This window comes from Jaculus jaculus, chromosome 1 (genome assembly GCF_020740685.1).
Source record: "Jaculus jaculus isolate mJacJac1 chromosome 1, mJacJac1.mat.Y.cur, whole genome shotgun sequence".
In the NCBI taxonomy this organism is placed as follows: domain Eukaryota; kingdom Metazoa; phylum Chordata; class Mammalia; order Rodentia; family Dipodidae; genus Jaculus; species Jaculus jaculus.
The window spans coordinates 61652997-61673643 of record NC_059102.1 but is presented as its reverse complement, the minus strand read 5'-3'; the positions used below and the strand labels follow the sequence as shown (position 1 = coordinate 61673643).

General features: G+C 39.9%; 1 protein-coding gene across 3 annotated transcripts in view; it reads right to left on the bottom strand.

Annotated features, from left to right (window-relative positions):
• The window catches only part of Gda (guanine deaminase), a 100789-nt gene that overhangs the window by 56945 nt on the left and 23197 nt on the right, over positions 1 to 20647 (bottom strand). The gene's annotated exons all lie outside the window — the stretch shown is intronic.

The window sequence follows — 20647 nt, the reverse complement described above, 5'->3', positions numbered from 1 at the left end:
GCATGCTTGGTAAACACTCTACCACTGAGCTAAATCCCAGACACACCTTCTTGTTATATGCAATGTTGTTTTTAAAAACTCATTTTACTGAAAATTGAATACTGAAAAAAGAATTCTGGTAGATGAAATGGGTGTAATTAGGGAGAAGTAAGGCAACATGCCTCAGGAATAAAAATTCATATAAGTTCCCACTCCCCCCCAGCAGTGGATGAGAGGGCCTCTTTCCCCACACCCGGTCAGCATGCACTGCCATTTGAATTTTTGGTGGTTGCCATTCTGACTGGAGTAAGATGGAATCGCATAGTCATTTTAATTGGCATTTCCCTGATGAGCAGAGATGTTGCACATCTCTTGAGGTGTTAATGGCCATTTGTATTTCTTCCTGCTAGAACTCTCGGTGCAATTCTCTGACCAATTTTTTGAGTGGGGTGCTTGATTTCTTATTGTTCAGGTATTTGAGTTCTTTTGGATTCTAGATATGAAGCCTTTGTCGGAGGTATAGCTGGTGAAGATTTTCTCTCTTGCAAATCTGTACAATGGCTTGGTATCTTCTTGAGGTCACGTAAGTGTTGTCCTAATTCCCTGGGCTACTGGAGTCTTTCCCTATGCTTACATCTAGGAGTGTTCTCCCAACTTACTCTTTTAGTTGATTTAGTTTCAGGTCTTATATTGAGGTCTTTGACACATTTGGAGTTGGTTTTAGTGCATGGTGAGAGAAGGGGTTCCAAACTCTATCTTCTACATGTGCCTATCTAGTTTCTTCAGCACCAATTGTTGAAGATGCTGCCTTTGCTCCTCAAAATGCTAAAAAAAAGAATTACCTTTAGACGCAGCTATGCCTCCTTTGGGAGTATACCCTAAAGACTCTACTACATGCCACAGAGACACATGCTCAGCCATTTTTATTGCTGCTCTATTTACAATAGCCAGGAATTAGAATCTGTCCAGATACCCATCAACAAATGGATGGTTAATGGAGCTGTGGTATATATACACAATGAAAATCTATTCACTGTATGGAAAAATTAAATAATAAATTTTGCAGGAAAATAGAAGGACTTGGAAAGAAAATCATTCTAGGTGAGATCATACAGGGCTCAGAAAAATAAACACTACATGTCATTTCCTACATTCTGTTCCAAACCTGGACCCGTGTTAGTTAATTGTAAGCCATTATAAATATCAACAATAGGGACATAGAACTGGAACAAAGCTAGGAAGTAGGGAAAATAGGAAAAAAAACAGGGAGGAAAGGCTACTCAACAGCAAGTCATAGTCAAAAGGAAGAAAGAAAGAAAGAAAGAGAGAGAGAGAGAGAGAGAGAGAGAAAGAAAGAAAGAAAGAAAGAAAGAAAGAAAGAAAGAAAGAAAGAAAGAAAGAAAGGAAGGAAGAACGAAAGGAAGAAAGACGGAGGGAAGGAGGGAGGGAGGGAAAAGCAAGCAAGCTGGAGAGATGGCTTAGAAGTTAAGGTACTTGCCTTCAAAGACTAAGGACTCAGCTTCAATTCCCTAGTACCCACATAAGCCTGATACATAAGGTGGTGCATGTGTCTAGAGTTCATTTGCAGTATCTGTAAGCCCTGGCACGTTCATTCTTTCTATCTCTCTGTTTGCCTCTCTCGGTCTCTCTCGAATAAATAAATAAAAAGAGAGAAAGAGAGGGAAGGAGGGAAGGAAAGGCCTTAGGGGCAGAGGAAGGGGGATGGGAGGAATGCACAAAACTAATGGCAACTTGAATCAATTCCATAGAAACCTTCGTCCTAGATACTATTCTACATGTCATTACCAACAATAAGGGCCCCATAGAAGGTGGAGAAAGCATAACCCTAAAACCATGAGCTCTGTCTGGTAATTCTCAGGGCCAGAATTGGGTTCCCCCCACACAGTTGGTCAGAAAGACACAGGTCCCCCAAATAATGCAGTCAATTGGTTACCTGCAGGAGCTAAATTTCAAGCCCCTATTGCTGAAGACACCACGCCCTGCAGCCGCAGGACATCAAGTGACCATGCTGCAACTAAGAGGGAATGCAGTTCCCTCCTGGCTAGCCCTCATAGTGCTAGAAAGAGCTCTGAGAGCAGCTGGAGAATAACAGTTGCCAACCGATTGAATAAAGAGGAGATCCTGCCAGTTGCAAAATCAACCAGCTGAGGAGGAAGCATACACTTCTGCAATAGTGGCACACAGCTAATGTAGGTAACTAACTACTTGTGGACTGGACATGAGACCAGCTCATGGGAAGAGAACTGATGTCTGACTCTGGGAACCAAGCCAGATTCCCTAAAACAGGAAACCAATAGACTCCAAAGGAACCTCCACTGCTCTTTAAGAGTGGATATACACATCAATAAGTCTTTCTAATAATTAGATTGATCTCCTTTAATTCACACAGCTCTCACCTTTGGTTGGAGAATCTGTTTTATCTTACAGATAGTGAAGAATTGTAGGGAGAAACAGGATGCATCAAGAAGAGAGAGCTGACTGTCTACCATGAGACGTTACCTCCATCTCATCTACCTGGGCCAGAAGTTACTACAGAGGAAGCAGTGATATGAATATTGGTCTCTCCGCTAGCTAAAAACCAGTGCCAGGGAGATGGCAACAGACACTGTGGAGACTCAAACTTCAGCAAAACAGAGATCCAGAAGCTACAGAGAAAGCAACACTAAACCAGATCTCTGTCTTGCCCTCCAAGGCTCAAGGAACATTGCAGAAGATGGGGCAGATAGATTGTAAGAGCTTCAGGGTGGATGGGAATAGCCTGAGGCACTATATTTCCTCCCTCCAGAGACTGACTGAGGCCTCTTAATCCCCACAATAAATAGCAATAACCCCACCAATGACCCTTAGCAGAATTGGCTGGGATTAAGAGGATCTAGGAGAACAATGTTTTTATTAAAAAAAATAGTAACATTTTTTAATCATGAAACTGAAAAGAAAATAAAGTGAATATTGATTTCTTTACTTATCAAGATATACTTTGTAAAAATATTGACATTTGGACTACAGAGATGGCTTAGCAGTTAAGATTCTTGCCTGTGAAGTCTAAGGACCCAGGTTTGATTCCCCAGTACTCACATAAACCAGATGCACAAGGTGGCACATGACTCTGGAGTTCCTTTGCAGTGGCTGGAGCCTTGGTGCACCTATTCTCACTCTCTCTCTCTGTCTCCTCCCCCTCTCAAATAAAGAAACAAATAAAATATTTAGTTAGCCAGGCATGATGGAAGGAAGGAAGGAAGGAAGGAAGGAAGGAAGGAGGGAGGGAGGGAGGGAGGGAGGGAGGGAGGGAGGGAGGGAGGGAGGGAGGGAAGGAGGGAAGGAAGGAAGGAAGGAAGGAAGGAAGGAAGGAAGGAAGGAAGGAAGGAAGGAAGGAAGGAAGGAAGGAAGGAAGAAGGGAGAAAGGGAAAAGAATCCTCGCACTCGGGAGGCAGGTAAGAGGACCACCGTAAGTTCCAGGCCAGCCTGAGACAACATAGTGAATTCCAGGTCAGCTTGATCCAGAGTGAGACCCTACCTTGAAAACCAAAAAAACAAAACAAAACAAAAAAGTAGTTAATCCACATCTGGGAAAACTCTGTCCCTAATGTAACTCACTCTTCCTTTCCCCTGGGTTTCGCCTGCAGAGTCTAACAGTCCCAGAGCAGTGCATACAGCTTGGAGACAGAATGGCTCAAAGGTGCTGTCACCAGTCCCTGTGCTTGGCACCTCTGAGCACTGCAGTCTTCACTTGTCAACAGAACTGAACACTCTTGACAGGTGACCTAACTGCCTATCAACTTGACTTACTGACCACCAAAAATAATTTTAGTATAATGTACACAGTAATCAAACAATTCAGAAGTCACTCAAAGAATTGGTCAATATGGCTATAACAAATTGCTCCCCTCCCCATCCTCTGTATTAATGTGAGACTTTTTCAACATTTATATCCATGAAAGTAGAAAGCAAGAAAAACTGATATTGCCCTATTTTATTCTATGAACAGGTCATAATCATTGACAATTTATCTAGTGGAAGGAAAAAAACAACTCTTTTATTCTACATGTAGTAAATAAACTTTCAATGTTAATAATATACATTTTACAACTTCCTTCTGTTCCTGGGAAATTTTTAGATTTATTTTTAATATTTATTTGAGAGAGAGGCAGATAGATAGAAAGATAGATAGATAGATAGATAGATAGATAGATAGATAGATAGATAGATGGATGGATGGATGGATGGATGGATGGATGGATGGATGGATGGATGAGAGAGAGAAAATGGGCACACACCAGGGCCTCCAGACACTGCAAACTAACTCCAGAAGCATGCGCCACCTTGTGCATCTGGCTTACATGAGTCCTGAGGAATTGGACCTGGGTCCTTTGGCTTTGTAGGCAAACACCTTAACTACTAACCAATCTCTCCAGCTCTGTTTCTGGAAAATTTTAAACACATAAATTTATGCAAGCAAATGTTATTACAATGACTGGTCAACAAGACACTCAAACATAAAATATATTGTGTTATTTAGAACCTCTGTAAGGAAAAATGGAACAGAATTGGTAATTCAGTAGGAAAAGGGGAGTGCATAGTATTCCAGACCATTGAGAAGGACAAAGTTCACATTTTTATTAAAAAAAAATTACACCAAATCACTGAATTCTTATTCCATCAAGAACACTTAAAATTAATGTCATACTTTAATTTTAATAGAAATAATGGGCTCTACACATACATTCAACAAAAACCATACATAATAACTTTTGAAAGTTTAAGTCCATATAAACATCTACCCTCATATGTATGCTTGTGAAAAATTGTAATCTCAAAGTCAGAAGTTAAAGGAGGTTAAATACAACCAAGCAGTGCAATTGTTAAAACGGTGAAAACACATCTACTGATGGATTATTCCTTCCATAGAGTCAAGACATCCTTTTAAAAGCTAGATTACTAGATATTATACATGTATGGCCACAATTTTGATAAGCATGTGGTGTGGTTGTGTGTGCATATAGACATGTCTGTTGAAGTTATGGGATGTGCAGGTATGAACAGTGGTTATCTCTGTATAGAAAATATTGGGATGATTCCACTTTCATCTTTGCTCCTGTTTATATTCAAAATGTTTCCAAAAATTCTCTTATTCTGACCAAAATAATGTTAATGCCACTTGAAATGTATATTAAAATGTAAAGTAGAAAAAATCAGACTTAGGTCTGATTTGTATGTTTGGAGAGTGAAAACACAGCGTGGTAGGTAGCAGATGAGGTGAGATCACAGTGACGACCCCGCCCCGATCAGATGGAGGAGATGGTGGTGCGGTCAGAAAGCTTTCAAAGAAAGCGCAGAACCTGCAATGACAGGAATTGGTACTTGATCCATAGCTGGGGTGGGGAAGGGGAGATCGTACTGAATAAGTGACAGGAGCAGGGGGCTGGAAGCGAAAAGTGACATGATGTGCTACCGTCTACGCTGTCCACTGTGTTCAAGCCCTGACTCAGAGAGACTGAGTTCACAACCCAAGCACTTTGATAGATTTTTTTTATTGCTCTTATTTGCATATTTGCTTATCGAATACTGCCTGTATGTTCCTGTGTGAGCTGAGACTTAGAACACTAAGTTCTTAGGTAAATATAAGATATATGGAATCTGCTAGGGAACTGGAATGGAAAAGTAAGGGAAGTAGATGAGGGGACTGAAAGATGGTGTGCGCTAATCTCACTCAGCGCTATTTAAGCACATATTTGCGTAAAGGTGGGCACTGAGACACTTGGGTGTCTCGAGGGCATTCGGGTAGAGAGAACATCTAGTGCAAGAGCCCCACAGGGGATGTGAGCTGCCTGTCCTGAGATACTGAAGATGCCAGTAGAAGAAAGGGTGGAAGGAAGCCAGACAAAGGCCGTCAGGAGCAGGGTTTCATAGCTCAGCCTTTAGAGTTACTTTTAGTGATTCTCTAGTGTTTTGGAAAATCAACCCATGTGCTTCTCATGAGGCAATGGTTTTTCTAAGATTTCCTGGGCTCATGAAACCCTTTCCTCACTCATTCATTTACCACTGAACAAATTCCTGGCATGACCTGCAGGCCTTCCTGTCTCTAGGCCACAGTATCAGACTAAGTAGGCTGTCAAACATATACAAAGTCATTAAAAACCGAGTTTCATAAAACCATAAGCATAGGCATTTCCAGCTGGCATGGCCCATCTTTTCCAAGTTTTCAAGTTTTCTATATGAGGACATGGAGGCCCTTCTGTACAACTCCAAGTGCCTTCTTTCTTGAAATCAGGATTATTTACGATGAGCAATAATGAGAATATCAGGATACTACAGCCAAAGGCAGATGAGTAATGACTATCAGCTAATGAAACAAATCTCTGTGAGACAGAGGCTTCAAATACCAGATGGCAAACTTGGGCAACAGGCTTGTTGCCATGGAATGGAGTAAATCACTCTTTGAGCAATTGTGAAATATCGCAGCCATCCAAAAAAAATAATAATAGTAAGGCAATGTATATCTGTACCCAATACATAAAATGTAATATTTTTCAAAAAATATTTGTATTTATTTATTTGCCAAAAGAGTGAGAGAGATAGAGAGATGAAGAGGAAGAGAAAGGGAGAAAGAGTGAGGAGCGGGAGAGATAATGGGCATGCCAGAGCCTCTTGCACACTGGAAACAAACTCCAAATCCATAGACCACTTTGTGCATGTGATTTTACATGGGGACTAGGGAATTGAACCCAGTTCAGCATGCTTTGCAAACAAGTGCCTTTAACCATTGAGCCCATCTCCTCAGCCTGCAAAATGTACCCTTAAGTCACTGTAATAGGGCATAAAAATCAGATAAAAGATAAGATCTCAGAGATTTCAGAGGCCCTTGGACAAAGATTAAAATTACTATAATACTTCAACTCATATCAAACTGATTAATGGAAATAAATGAGATTTGGGAAAAAAAACCATCCACCTTTAAAGGAAGAATTAAGGCAGAAATATTACAATGGAACCAAGAGTATCATGAAGGAGTTAATTTTCTAGTCCAATAGTTTCATTTTGTGAAGAAGGAAGCAGGCCAGGCTATGTGCATTGTCCCAAGCACTGAGAAAGTAGAAGTGCCAGGCTACATCCACCTCCCCAGGGATTCTTCTAGCCTTTTGTAATTGCTTCTCTGATAGTCTAAGCCAGAGGTCAGCAAAGTTTCCTTGAAACCAATATTTTAAGCTTAGTGGGTATAACTTTTATATAATTTTGTTATAATATAAACATAGCCATAATGAAACAAATTGATGTGGCTCTATTACACTAGGTTTATTTATAGAAACTGAAACTTATATTCTATACTATTTTTCAGTTGTTTCAAAAAATAGACTTCTTATTTTAAACTTTTTTCAACCACTTAAAAACTATAGGTCAAGCACCTTAGAATATTATGCAGTGGCTGTATTTGCCAACCTCTGATATAAGCCACTCTAAATATATATGTAAATGAAACTTGCACAACTGAAAAACCATCCCAAATGAGGTATGGTGGTATATACCTGTGATCACAGTATTCCAGGAAGCTAAGGCAGGAGAATGATGAGTTCAAGGTAAGCCTGGGTTACATAACAAAACCATGTGTCAACACACACCCACATACACACGCGAATGCATGTACATACACAAACACACAACAAACAAAAATAATCCCAGTGAGACAGTCAATGCAGAAATTCATAACTGTTCACTCCAGAAGACATACTCCTCTTGAGCCTCAGGAAAGATGGAACAGAAATAATGAAAGCCCAGCAGATGTTGAGGAGTGCTTTGTAACTCTGGCATCTGAGCCTGACAAAGCCATTGGTCTCATGATTTCCCAGTAGATGTGGTTACCTAAACAAGACCTGCACATGGTAGGACCAGGCAACATTCCCTTACAGATACAGTGAGGATTTTGGAGGCCACTTTCCTGCCTGATAAGCTAATGACAGCTAAAGGTTGCCAGGAAGAGGAAGTCAGTCGTTTCTTCTGTGGAGTAGCCAGTAGTAAGAAACAAAAAGAAAGAGTACAGTGAGACTAAGGGGGAAGAAGGGAGGCAAATATGGAGTAGTTATGATCAAAATGTAAACTGAATGTTTGAATGCCAAAAACAAATAAAAATAATCCCAGTGGCTGTCACTAGAATTTCTGGAAAGTTTCATATTTATTTATTATTAATTTTTAATTGAAAATTATTTTGTTTGTTTGTTTGTTTTTGGTTTTTCAAGGTAGAGTCTCCCTCTAGCCGAGGCTGACCTGGAATTCACTATGTAGTCTCAGGGTGGCCTCGAACTCACAGAGATCCTCCTACCTCTGCCTCCCCAGTGCTGGGATTAAAGGCATGAGCTACCATACCTGGTATTGATAATCATTTTTAGCAAGTTTTCTTTTAACTGCAGGGCCTGATAAAATAGTCTTGAAAAAGAGTGAAGTATGATTCCTTACAAAGACCCTTTTTTTTTTTTTTTTTTTTTTTTTTTAGTATTGGGAGCTGAACCTGAGGGCCTCACGCATGTTAGTAAAGCACTAAACCCACTGAGGTAAACTTCTGGCCCAACAAACACGTTTGACAGAGGAAAGATAACCTTAGGGAACTTTCATATGTCCTCCTATACATGCACAAATAAACTATAATATTAATACACGTTAGAAATGAAGGAATTAAAAATGAGAAGTTGGCAGCCATTGTTAAGTGATTCATAAAGTATCAGTGAATGGTAAAGCAGACAGCTGAAAATTTGCTGATGACTAGGATATTTGTATAATTATCACAGTATCTCCCCACCAATTTTATTTTACAAAGAAAATAAAACTTCTAAATAAAATAAAACCAGCTAAGCAACTAACATGAGCATCACCAGTAATGGGACAGATCATAGCATGCCTTCTGACACAACGCACTGGGAAGAACAAGCCAACATTTCTATGACATTCCTGACAGAATGTATACCCTCAATCTAATCATGAGAAAACATCAGACAAACCTAAAGTCTGAATGGGGCTATGGATTAGGTGGTATAATTATACTTACATTGATTTCCTATTCTGCATCACTGTATGTGACTACGTAAGACCGTGGCCTTCACTTTTAGAAACTACACATTGGAGGACTTAGACTGGAACAGTATGTCTATAAGTCACTCTTAGTGTGTGTCTGCTTATATCTAGAAAGAATGGGGAAAATACGAAATAACTTCTGAAAAGGGGTAACCCTAGGGAACCTGAGTGGAGAGTTATATGTACTGTTCATGAAACTTATTTATAATTTTAGGGGAATTTAAGAATAAAATTTTTAAATTGCACAACTAAACAATATACTATTTATAAACATAAATCTATAAGATGAAAGTATATAGAAATGCAAGAGCATGGTAGGCTACTAATGGGAAGGGGAAGAAAAGAGACGGGAAGGCAAACAGAAACTTCACAAGATCACAGAGGGCTCCTCCTATCTCTAGACATCACCATTTATGCACATGAGAATGGTTCTTTTATTCAGTTGAGTTAATTAAAAGAAGATAAATACCCAGATCAAAAGGCAAATGAACAAAAACAAAGTCCTTGTTATTGCTATTGTCTTAAAAACGGAGAGATTGCAGGGCATGGTGGCCCATGCCTTTAATCCCAGCACTCAGGAGGCAGAGGTAGGAGGATCACCATGAGTTTAAGGCCACCCTGAGACTACATAGTAAATTCCAGGTCAGCCTGAACTAGAGTGAGACCCTACCTCAAAAAACAAAAAAAAAAAAAAAAAAAAAAAGGAGAGATAGATTATCAGTTAAGACACTTGGCCTGCAAACCCTAAGGACCCAGATTTGATTTCCCAGTACCCATGTAAGTCAGATGCACATGGTGGTACATGTGTCTGAAGTTTATTTGCAGTGGTTAGAGGTCCTGGCCCACCCATTTTCTTTCTCTCTCTATCTGCCTCTTTCTTTCTCTCATAAATAAACAAATAAATAAAAAATTTTAAATCAAAATTTAGGAGATATGGCTTAGCAGTTAAGGCATGTGCCAGCAAAGCCAAAAACCCCAGGTTTGATTCCTCATTACCCACGTAAAGCCAGATGCACAAAGTGGCACATGTATCCGGAGTTTCCTTGTAAGTGCCCATTCTCTCTGTCTGCCTCTCAATCTATCTCTCTCTCTCTCTCAAAAATAAATAAAATAAAATAAACATCAAAGTTTGTTTCTTATGAAATGCACACTTTGATTATCTATGAAGTACCCAAATGACCCTAAAGAAAAAACCATGAATGGGTAGAGGCAATGAGGAAACTCAACCCAGAGAAGCGCTTACACTTGGGGCATCCCAGAGCCAGCCATCTAAAGTCCAGCCGTGGTCTATGCTTCGGTTTTGCAAGTAGCTGATGATAAATTAAACAAAATTAAATGTTCTTCACAGATTGTGAATTGCTTTGGTATACAAAAATGATACTCCCTAACTTTTGTTTCCTAAGTATGGAATCCCTTGATGCTTCAGGCAATGAGAAAGAAGGAAAGTGCTTAGATGGATATAAAATTAGCATGAAACACTGAGGGAAATTCACCATCAATCTCAGACCTAAAGTGATGTGAAGCACTTGAATCCTGAAATCATGAAACAAGTGAATAATTTCAGCAGCTGCCTCCCAAAAGACATCCTCAGAGACTATATTCAGCAAGCAGGCAACTGAGAGTAATTTTAGGAAAGGCATTCACTGTCAAAAACTGAAAAGCAGCATCAACTGAGCACAAAGTTTATCTCAGCAGACTGCAACAGACACGATGATATTGGTAGAAAGGTTCTGGCATGAATAAAAAACTCACCACATTAAAAAAAAAAACAAACAAACAAACCTGAATTTGCCTTAAAGACCTGTTATGGGTTGAATTGCATGCCCTCCTCCCAACTGTGTATGTTGAAGTTCTAACCCCCAGTAACTCAGAATGTGATCTTGTTTAAAGGGAGATCTTGCTTAAAGGGAGGAGAGCCCTAACCCAATACGTCAATTATTCTTTTAGACACAGAGACACCGGTCGAGGCAAGATGGTGTGAGAGATGTAGAGAAAGGCTGGACCTCTATAAGCCAAGGGAGCAGCTCAGAACACATTCTTTTCTTCCTCATCCTCAGGAAGAACCAGTTTTGCTGCTGACACTTTGATCTGGGATTTCTGGCCTCTAGATGATAATAGATTTATTTATTTTTCACCTAATTTGTAGTGCCTTGTCATAGCAGCCCTTGAAACTAACACAGACCCTATAGGAAAATTCTAACACTGGTCTAGTATACCAGACCAACAGAGGGAACACTGGTGAGACTCTACTTTCTTGTAAGCATCTTACACATTGTTGGGGAAGTGAAAACACACTGGACTTAAAGCAAAATCAAGGCTGTTTTGTCTTCTAGCTCTGTGAACATGGGCAAATCTCTTACTCTCCCTGATTTACTACTCATTAAAATAAGATAATAAAACATAGTAATGTAGAAATTAAATTGGAGAACAGTAAAACCAGTACTATAGAAGAAGCCAACGGCTGTGGTGATGTCCTTCTGCCTCTAAGACACTCTGGATTAGTTGTTAGAATTAGCAGAAGGAAACTTTTTGAAAAAAATATGGTTAAGTGATTGAAAATGCCCTGGAACTGACACTGGCAAAAAATATTTCCATTAAAGGAAGTCTCTAAGTATCTCAGAGATATTGAAGAGCAAATACACCATTGAAAGGAGATCAAAATTTCTAGAGCAGAATGGCAATTGGCTAAGGCGACCAAAACATTCTCTTTCTGTAACCTAAGCCACACATCAAGAAAGCAGTAGGCGCACTGTTCAAACTATTCTTGGAATATATGGGGTTATTTTTCAAACAAGATAAAATGCTTTCATTCCTTGTTTAAATATTTAAAATTACACTACACTAAATGAACACTAGTTTAATTTTTCTCATACTTAAGTTTGGCATGAAGTTTTAATTTTTTTTTATTTTTATTTTTATTTTTTGGTTTTTTGAGATAGAGTCTCACTCTAGCTCAGGCTGACCTGGAATTAACTAAGTAGTCTCAGGGTGTCCTCGAATTCATGGTGATTTTCCTACCTCTGCCTCCCAAGTGCTGGGATTAAAGGCATGCACCACCGCGCCCAGCTACGTTTTAAATATTTTAATAGACATTTTAAAGCTCACATAATAAGTAATATTTGACATTAGTTATTAATTATTGAGATGATTTTGTGTGATTGCAGCTTTCATGGTCATGATTCTTGGTCCTGAGTGGACAATGGGGAATGCCTTGTCATGCCCTTTCACACTTAGCTTGTGCTGCATAAGTCAGTCAGTTTTTGGATTTTAGGAATCAGATTATTCTAACAGGAAGGCAACCAGAATGGGAAAAGCATGAAATAAAACATGAAAGTTTTGAACAAACCTGACAAGACCATTTTTTGGAGAAGACAGAAAAGTCAAGATGATCATACTTACACCTACGGGGAAAGCCATGGTGTAGAACTCTCATTCTGTAGCAGCTGAACCACCCTCAATACCAAAGCCCAGTAACAAAGCTTTCATTTCTATAAACAGAAGATGCTTCTAACAATTCAAACTAGATGAAAATGAAACTCCCTGACTCAAAGCATGGTCAATTCCTCATAGCTGGAAGTGTCTTGCAGAGACAAGTTAACCATCTTCCAGAGGTATGAAAGCAGGAGTCAGTCCCTGCTCAGCAGGAGAGGGAAGTTCAGATTTGACATCCAATTTGACATCCACCCACAGCTCAGATTCCAAACATCCAAACTATGACCAAAAATTCTTTGACAGTTGTCATTTCAAAAAGCCAAGCCTCTTTCTCTCTCCCAACCTTGAGGAAGACCAAATTTAGTGAGTTGCTTGGGATAAGGTGCCACCATGCTATGCGATTTTTCAGGCAGCTCATTAGAAACAGCTTCCACCTGGCTCTGGCACCCCTGGGTCCTGTCGTGGGAGAAATCACTCATCAGGGTAAAAAGACACCTAAGCAGCCCTGAAAGCTCTGGTGGAGAGAAAGGAAGGAGTCTTGCCAAGAACAAGCACTAGTTCACAATGGTGTGAATGAACTCGAGTTTGTAAAATAGATCCTTCAGGCCGGGTCACATCTCCAGATAAACAGGTCCACCTGCAATCCTGAGATTTCATAATGATTCCTGAGCCAGAGACACCAACCCAAACTTCTCAAGAAGTCCACACAAGCTCAGAAGATAATACTTGTTTATTGTTGTTTCTAACCCCCTAATTTGGGGGTACTGTGTTACATAGCAATAGCTGATGAGAGCATTCCATTTTGACCTGAATACTAAGGTCTAAGAACTTGTTCACAAAGATTTTAGCAGTTTCCTTTTAATAGATTCAGATCACAATTTCCCAAGACTGGCTACTGATGAAGGACAAATGATTATCCAGTGGTGGTATGTGAAAAATGGAGAGCAGAGAAGGGCTCTATCATCAAATCATCTCACCCTGTTTGGTTTTCACCTACATTTAAATCTACAAAAGATTAAAGCAGACCTCTAGATCATATATAGGATCTAAACTCTCTTCAGCAGGAGAGATGTCTTCAATGGGGTGCATCATTCTATTGTGAAAGGTCAGTGGAACATGGGCTGGGCCCCTCTTCTTCTTCTTCTTCTTTTTTTTTTTTTTTTGAGATAGGGTCTTGCTCTAGTCAGGCTGACTTGGAATTTACCATGTAGTCTCAGGCTGGCCTCAAACTCACAGCAATCCTCCTACCTCTGCATCCCTCCTGAGTACTGGGATTAAAGGCGTGCACCACCATGCCTGACTTCCCTCATTTTTATTCATGTTAAATATGCCACTTCTTTATTATGGCACCATGTACTCAATGCAAGCCTTAGGAGTGTAGCCCATATAAAATTCGGATTCATATATTTGACATTGTCCTGATATTTTCTTTTCCTTCTTCCAAGGCATCTGTGATGCTAATTTTGATCATCAAGTTGATTGAACTACAAAACATTTATTGGATTAATGAAACACACCTCTGGGTGTCTGTAATGGCATTTCCAGATGCAATTAGATCACAGGGGTTCTAATCTACTGAGTGATTATACCAAGATGGAATCACAATATGACAGCATTACTGAGAGGTGGAGAACAGTAGGAAGGGAATCCTGGTGGGATGAAGCAGTAACTGCAGGCATGTCTTGGGAATCACATCTTGTCCTGGCCTTTTCTTTGCTTCCTATCTACAAAAGTTATTGATCTCCTCCATGATGTTCTGCCCAAGCACCATGAGCTGAATCCTCTGAAGTAATGAGCCAAAATAAATCTGTCCCTCCTTAAATTTTCTCTGTTGGATATTATGGTCTCAGTGATACAAAATAACCAATATAGCAGCTCAAAGTCAACACGTTTGAAGCACAGCCCATGATCTTTTTCAAGAAGTGAGCCCCTCTACAAGGTTTCCCATTATAGAAAATTAAACCACATCAACCTATGACACCTTCCAGAGACCTTTGACACATCTCTGTTACTCCATGCATAAAACTGGCTTCTTATTGCATTTAGGATAAAGAAAAATGTTCAAATCATAGTTTACAGAGCCATAGATGGCTTGGCATTTATCTACCTCCCCAGCCTGAGCATGTCACAGCCTAATCTAATGTCTTCCTCTCTCTACCACCTGATCTCACTTAATTGCTGCCACACCTCAAACTTCATAAACACTCCTTTCCTCTATTGTTGTGCCATGACAAATAATCTTCTCCCTGGATGGAATGTATTTCCTTTCCTCTTGCCAATTAATCCTGTCTCATTGTTGCTATCTCAGCTATCCTTTCTTAAGAAGCCTGCGCTAATACCCCCTTCCCATCAGTGATCCTCGCAGCCTGGGCACCTTTCCTTAAGGGACATAAGGTCCATGTGCACAATTTGGAACCAAGTTGCTAGACTTGTGTGAACTTGAGGGAGTCGCTGAGATACTCCATACCTGTTTTCTCACCTGTAAACTGGAGTTAATACTTGTGAGTGCTATAAGGATGAAATGAGACAATATTTGTGAAATTCTTATAACACTGCTGCTTACTGGTATGTGGCAGGCATTGTTCAAATCTGAGCTGTTGTTTGATCTCTACTACAATTTCTTCAGTGCTCATCTATTATAATTTTATTGCTATCTGTCTTTCCTGTTAGGTGGAACATTTTATGAGATTGGAAATGCCTGTTTCTACTCACTGTCACATTCCCGGTGCCTGGCACATTTTCCACACGAGAAATACTAGTGAACATTCAGTGAGTGGATAGATGAACATGATGTAAGGCCTAACTCTGGAGGGCTTTGAAATAATACACTAAGGCACTTAGAATTTTTTCTTTAGCTATTTTCAAATGAGTCACATACAAAAATGAAGGGGTCATGCCTCTAAAGCTGATCATTTGAATGAGTGGAAGCAATGGTCAGTGTGGAGAGGACCAGAAGGAGAGAATGGGGTGACTATGTAATTGAATGAGAACAAAAGGGCAGTACTAGCAAGCCTAGGTATGTTGGCTTGGGGATGTGAGAAAACAGCTTGTAGACAGAGGTGACCAACAGCACATGGGCATATAAGGTGCAGCTCTTGAGTACAGCCAGATCGAGAGACAGATAGGAACCAGCTGTGCAGAGGGGATGTGAACTATCCATGAGAGGATAACATATCTGGGAAAAGGGCTGACTAGCGATATCTGGGATTTGGGGATGATTTAGAATCTGGAAAGGAGAGAGGCTCCAGGAAAAGAATGATAGCAGTATGGTCCAGACCAGAGAGTCACAGGTCCAAAATTCAAGGAGAGGCACTATTAGAAAAGAAAATGGTTAAGACTTGTTCAGAATTGTTGTAAAATACCAACCCATAAATATAGAAATTATAGTATTATGGAACAGAAGAAAAATAAAAGAAGAATGTAAATGACTCATTTCTATAAAGAACATTCAGTCATATCAGACCTCTCTAAAGTAACAATGGAAGTCAGAATATGGTTGACAAATCTTTTCAAATTGTTAAGAGAAAAATAATTGTCCCCTTAGAATTCTGTACCCAGCAAAGCTATTTGTCAAGGGCAAGAACAAAACAAAGACATTTTTAGATTTTAAAAACAAGAGACCCAGACATGAGGGCATATGCCTATAATCTTAGCAGTCAAGACGCAGAGATAAAAGGACCATAGACCTAAAGCCACCCTGGCATACATAGTGAAATATATATATATATATATATATATATATATATATATATATATATATATAAGAAATTTCAACATTGTCAAGCCTACATGAAAAAATCCACAAGATGGATTTCAGAATATCCCCAAAAGGTTAGAAATGACAAAGGAGATAGTTAAAAAAAAAAAAAACCACACACTAATAAACAGCAAAGATATACTTGAAGAATCAAAACTGTGTAGCCAGAATTTTAATAAGGGGAATTTATAGTTCTTGCACTACAATGTTAGCGAACTGATAAACAATAGATAAGGCACAGCTGAAGAAAGCATCAGTGGATTAATGATACAGAATAATAAGGTGGCTTTGTTCACATTTGTAGGGTTTCACAAGCCCCAGATGTCTCTTCCATCCTCCTGTCTAGTCACTTTCTTCCCAAACACAAGCCATGCATTGCCTCTGCTCTTTACTGATGTCTTTCTAATGCCTTGCCCGAGCTGGTAACTAAGCAGTCACCTCACTTGTGCAGTCGATTAGGTGTCATACCCAGGTAGCCATGAGATAGGAGCCTGTGGCATTCTTTCTATTGCTTTTAGGTTCAGAATGAAAAATGAATAAAATCAGAACGATTATGTTCATCAGTATACTTTATACAAACACAGTGCTTAAAATTACAAGTAAAGTATAGATAATGCAAATTACATAAGCAATGAATACAAATTATGTTATATTCATATATTTTTAATTATTTATTCATTTATTTATTACTTGAGAGAGAGAATGAGGGAGAGAGAGAGAGACAATGGGCACATCAGAGCAAAGAGCACCCAGTTGCTGAAAACGAACTCCAGAAACTTGTGCCATCAGGTACACCTAGCTTACATGGGTCTTGGGGGATCAAACCTGGGTCCCTTGGCTTTGCAGGCAAGCACCTTAACCACTAAGCCATCTCTCCATCCCAATATACATACATACGTACATATATATGTATATATGTGTATATGTGTATATATATATATATATATATATGTGTGTGTGTGTGTGTGTGTATATATATATATATATATATATGAACTTTTTACTTATTTATTTGCAACAAAGAGGCAGAGAGAGAGAGAAAGAATGCTCCAGGGCTTCCAGCCACTCAAAACAAACTCCAGATGCATGTGCCCCCTTGTGCATCTAGTTTACACAGGTTCCAGGGAATCGAACTAAGGTGCTTTGGCTTTGCAGGCAATATACATATATTTCTTAAAAGAGAAGAAAGACCATAAGAGCTGGAAAGGTGGTTCAGCAGTTAAAGGCACTTGCTTGAATAGCCTAATGGCCCAGGTTTGGTTCCCCCAGGATGCATGTAAGCCAGATGCACAAAGCAGTGCATGCATCTGGAGTTCATTTGTAGTGGAAGAGATCCTGGCATGCCTGTACATTCTCTTTCTCTCTATTTCTCTCTGTGTGTCTGCCTCTTTCTCTCCCTCAAATAAATATATAAATAAAATTTTGTTTGTTTTATGTATTTATTTGACAGTGACAGAGACAGAGAGAAGGAGGCAGAGAGACAGAGAGAGAATGGGCGCTCCAGGGCCTCCAGCCACTGCAAATGAACTCCAGATGCGTGCACCACCTTGTGCTTCTGGCTAACGTAGGTCCTGGAGAGTCGAATCAGGATCCTTTGGCTTTGCAGGCAAATGCCTTAACCACTAAGTCATCCATCCAGCTCATTTACTTAATTTTTTTTTTGCTCATTATTTAACTTATAAAATCTCCATTTATACTTCACAGAACTCTGAGTGATTAGATACTGAGATGATCTGTGTTGTTATAACCACTGAACTCGGCTTTATTTTCACTTACTCTTTCATGCACATTCTTAGCTTCTGTCTGAAGAATTTGCATCCTCCTAGTAGTAGTACTGGCCAACCAGCATTCTAACTCTAAAATTATGTACAAATGTCTCAAATACAACTTCAGTTGATTCCTTCCAAGATCTCTGGGACAGTTAGGAGCTCAGCGTGTTAGTATATAGTTGTGCATATTCATGGTAACTGCATGCACTGGTCAAACACATACGTCTAATACACCTTTTATTGTGTCATCAGACAATGACTTTTGATGTATTCTTTACTTTTTAAGGGTAATAAGAAATTAGGGCTGGAGAGATGGCTCAGTGGCTAAAAGCACTTCCAGAGGACCTGAGGGGACCTTGAGACTTTCTGAGTTTGATTCCCAGAACCCACAATTATAGATGAACGTGGCCACATATGTCTGCAAACCCAGTCCTGTGGAAAACAAAGACCAGAGAAGCCCTGGGGCTCATGGAAACAATGAGCTCCAGAAGCAGTGAGAAGCTCCTGAAAGAAACACACAGATGAGTAAGGGAGGAGGGACACCCAATGCTCTCCTCTGGCCTCCACATGTGTGTGCATGGAGCATACATTTGCACACGCATGTACACACCACACACACACAAAATCCCCACATGCTATCCACGCATACATGCAAAAGGGGGAAAGAGAAGCTGAATGTTTCATCCTGTTTGATTTGTTCTTCCTCTTTCTTCAACCCACTTGGTCACCTGGGCACAGCTGTGCATAATAACGGAGAACAGCTCCTCCTGGAGTTCTGATGCAGGGGGTCTCCCTGTCTTCAGTGCTGAAGTACACTTCTGCATTTTACCTATTTATGTACTCATTTAATTATGTTTGTGGACTGAGAGCCAAGTTAAAAGCCTCACCAATACTGGGCAAGCATTTTCTACATTGAGCTACTATATATATCCAAGCCCTTGGATAATACTTATGAGAATCACTATTCTTCCCTCACATGCATGCTCATGTGAGTCCACTTTATTTCACTGTGGAAGATACCTAAAATAAACATCTTATTAAAAAGAAAGAAAAGTCTCATGGTTTCCGAGGTGTCAGCCCATGGTCCCCTGGCCCCATTGCCCTTGACACTGTGGCATGGTAGTACATCACAGTTGGGAATGTTGAGCAGAGGTCTCTTCTCTTCATGGTGACTTGCAAAGCAAAGTGTAGATTGCCAGTTGTGGTGGTTTGATTCAGGTGTCCCCCATAAACTTAAGTGTTCTGAATGCTAGGTTCCCAGCTGATGGAGATTTGGGAATTAAAGTCTCCTGGAGGGGCTGAAGAGATGGCTTAGTGCTTAAGTGCTTGCCTGTGAAGCCTAAGGACCCCAGTTCGAGGCTTGATTCCCCAGGACCCACATAAGCCAGATGCACAAGTTGGAGCGTGCATCTGGTTCCTTTGCAGTGGCTGGAGGCCCTGGCACACCCATTCTCTCTCTCTCTCTCTCTCTCTCTCTCTCTCTCTCTCTCTCTCTCTCTGCCTCTTTCTCTCTCTGTCTTCACTCTCAAATAAATAAATAAAAATAAACAAAAAAAATTAAGGTCTCCTGGAGGCAGTGTATTGTGGAGGGTGGGCTTATGGATATTATAGCCAGTGTCCCCTTGGGAGTCAGGTGATAGTACAAAAGTAAAACGTAGGTCTGGTTTGTTTCTGTTCAATCTCTGTTGTGCAGAACTCCAAAGACTTTGTGCCTAGTGTTTGGGAAAGGTCTTTAAATAAGTCACACCAGAAAACTCTTTCTACAATTTGATTTATGGGCATAATTACAAATTCAATGAGAACATGCAAAGAAATGATGGTGGCTGTGTAGGGTGCATACCCTCTGAACAGCCAGATTAAGGCTCCATTTCCAAAAGAGCAGAATTTATTTATTTACTCATTTTTAAAGTGTATTTTAAATTTTTTAAATGTATGTATTTGAAGGGGGTGCAGATAGAGAAAAGGAGAGAAAGAATGTGCATGCCAGAGCCTTTAGCCACTGTAAACTAACTCCAGATGTACGTGCCATCTTGTGCATCTGGCTTATGTGGGTTCTAGGAAATCAAAACTGGGTCCTTTGACCTTTCCAAGCAAATACCTTAACCTCTAAACCATCTCTCTGGCCCAGAATTAATTAATTAATTAATTAATTAATTTATTTATTTATTTATTTATTTTAACAAATGAGAACATTTTCTTTTAGAAAATCAGGTGAGGAATCTTTACCTATCCTCAGAGCTGGAGGACACATGTTTTAATTCACAATGTTTTTTAACATACATGGTCAAAGTCCAATAAATACTTGATACTGTCTCACTCTCATTTGTTTACTTTCTCTCCCAATGACTCTCAAGTTATTGGATGGCCTGCTTACTTGTCCAAACAACTCCTGCAGCTAATAAGAGAAGCTCAAAACAAGTCCAGCTACTAGCCTTGCAAATTCCTTTTGTGTGTGAAGATGTTAGCCACACGCCACACACAACTTCTGGTTGATCTCCACTTCCAAAAGGCCATGCGTACCTTGACCGCTTCCAAAAGCCTGGAGCGGGCCTGGCTGCGCAGCTCGCTGCTAGAGTACTTATCTAGCATATGAGTGGCCTTGGGTTTGATCTCTAGAGCTATAAAAGCAAAA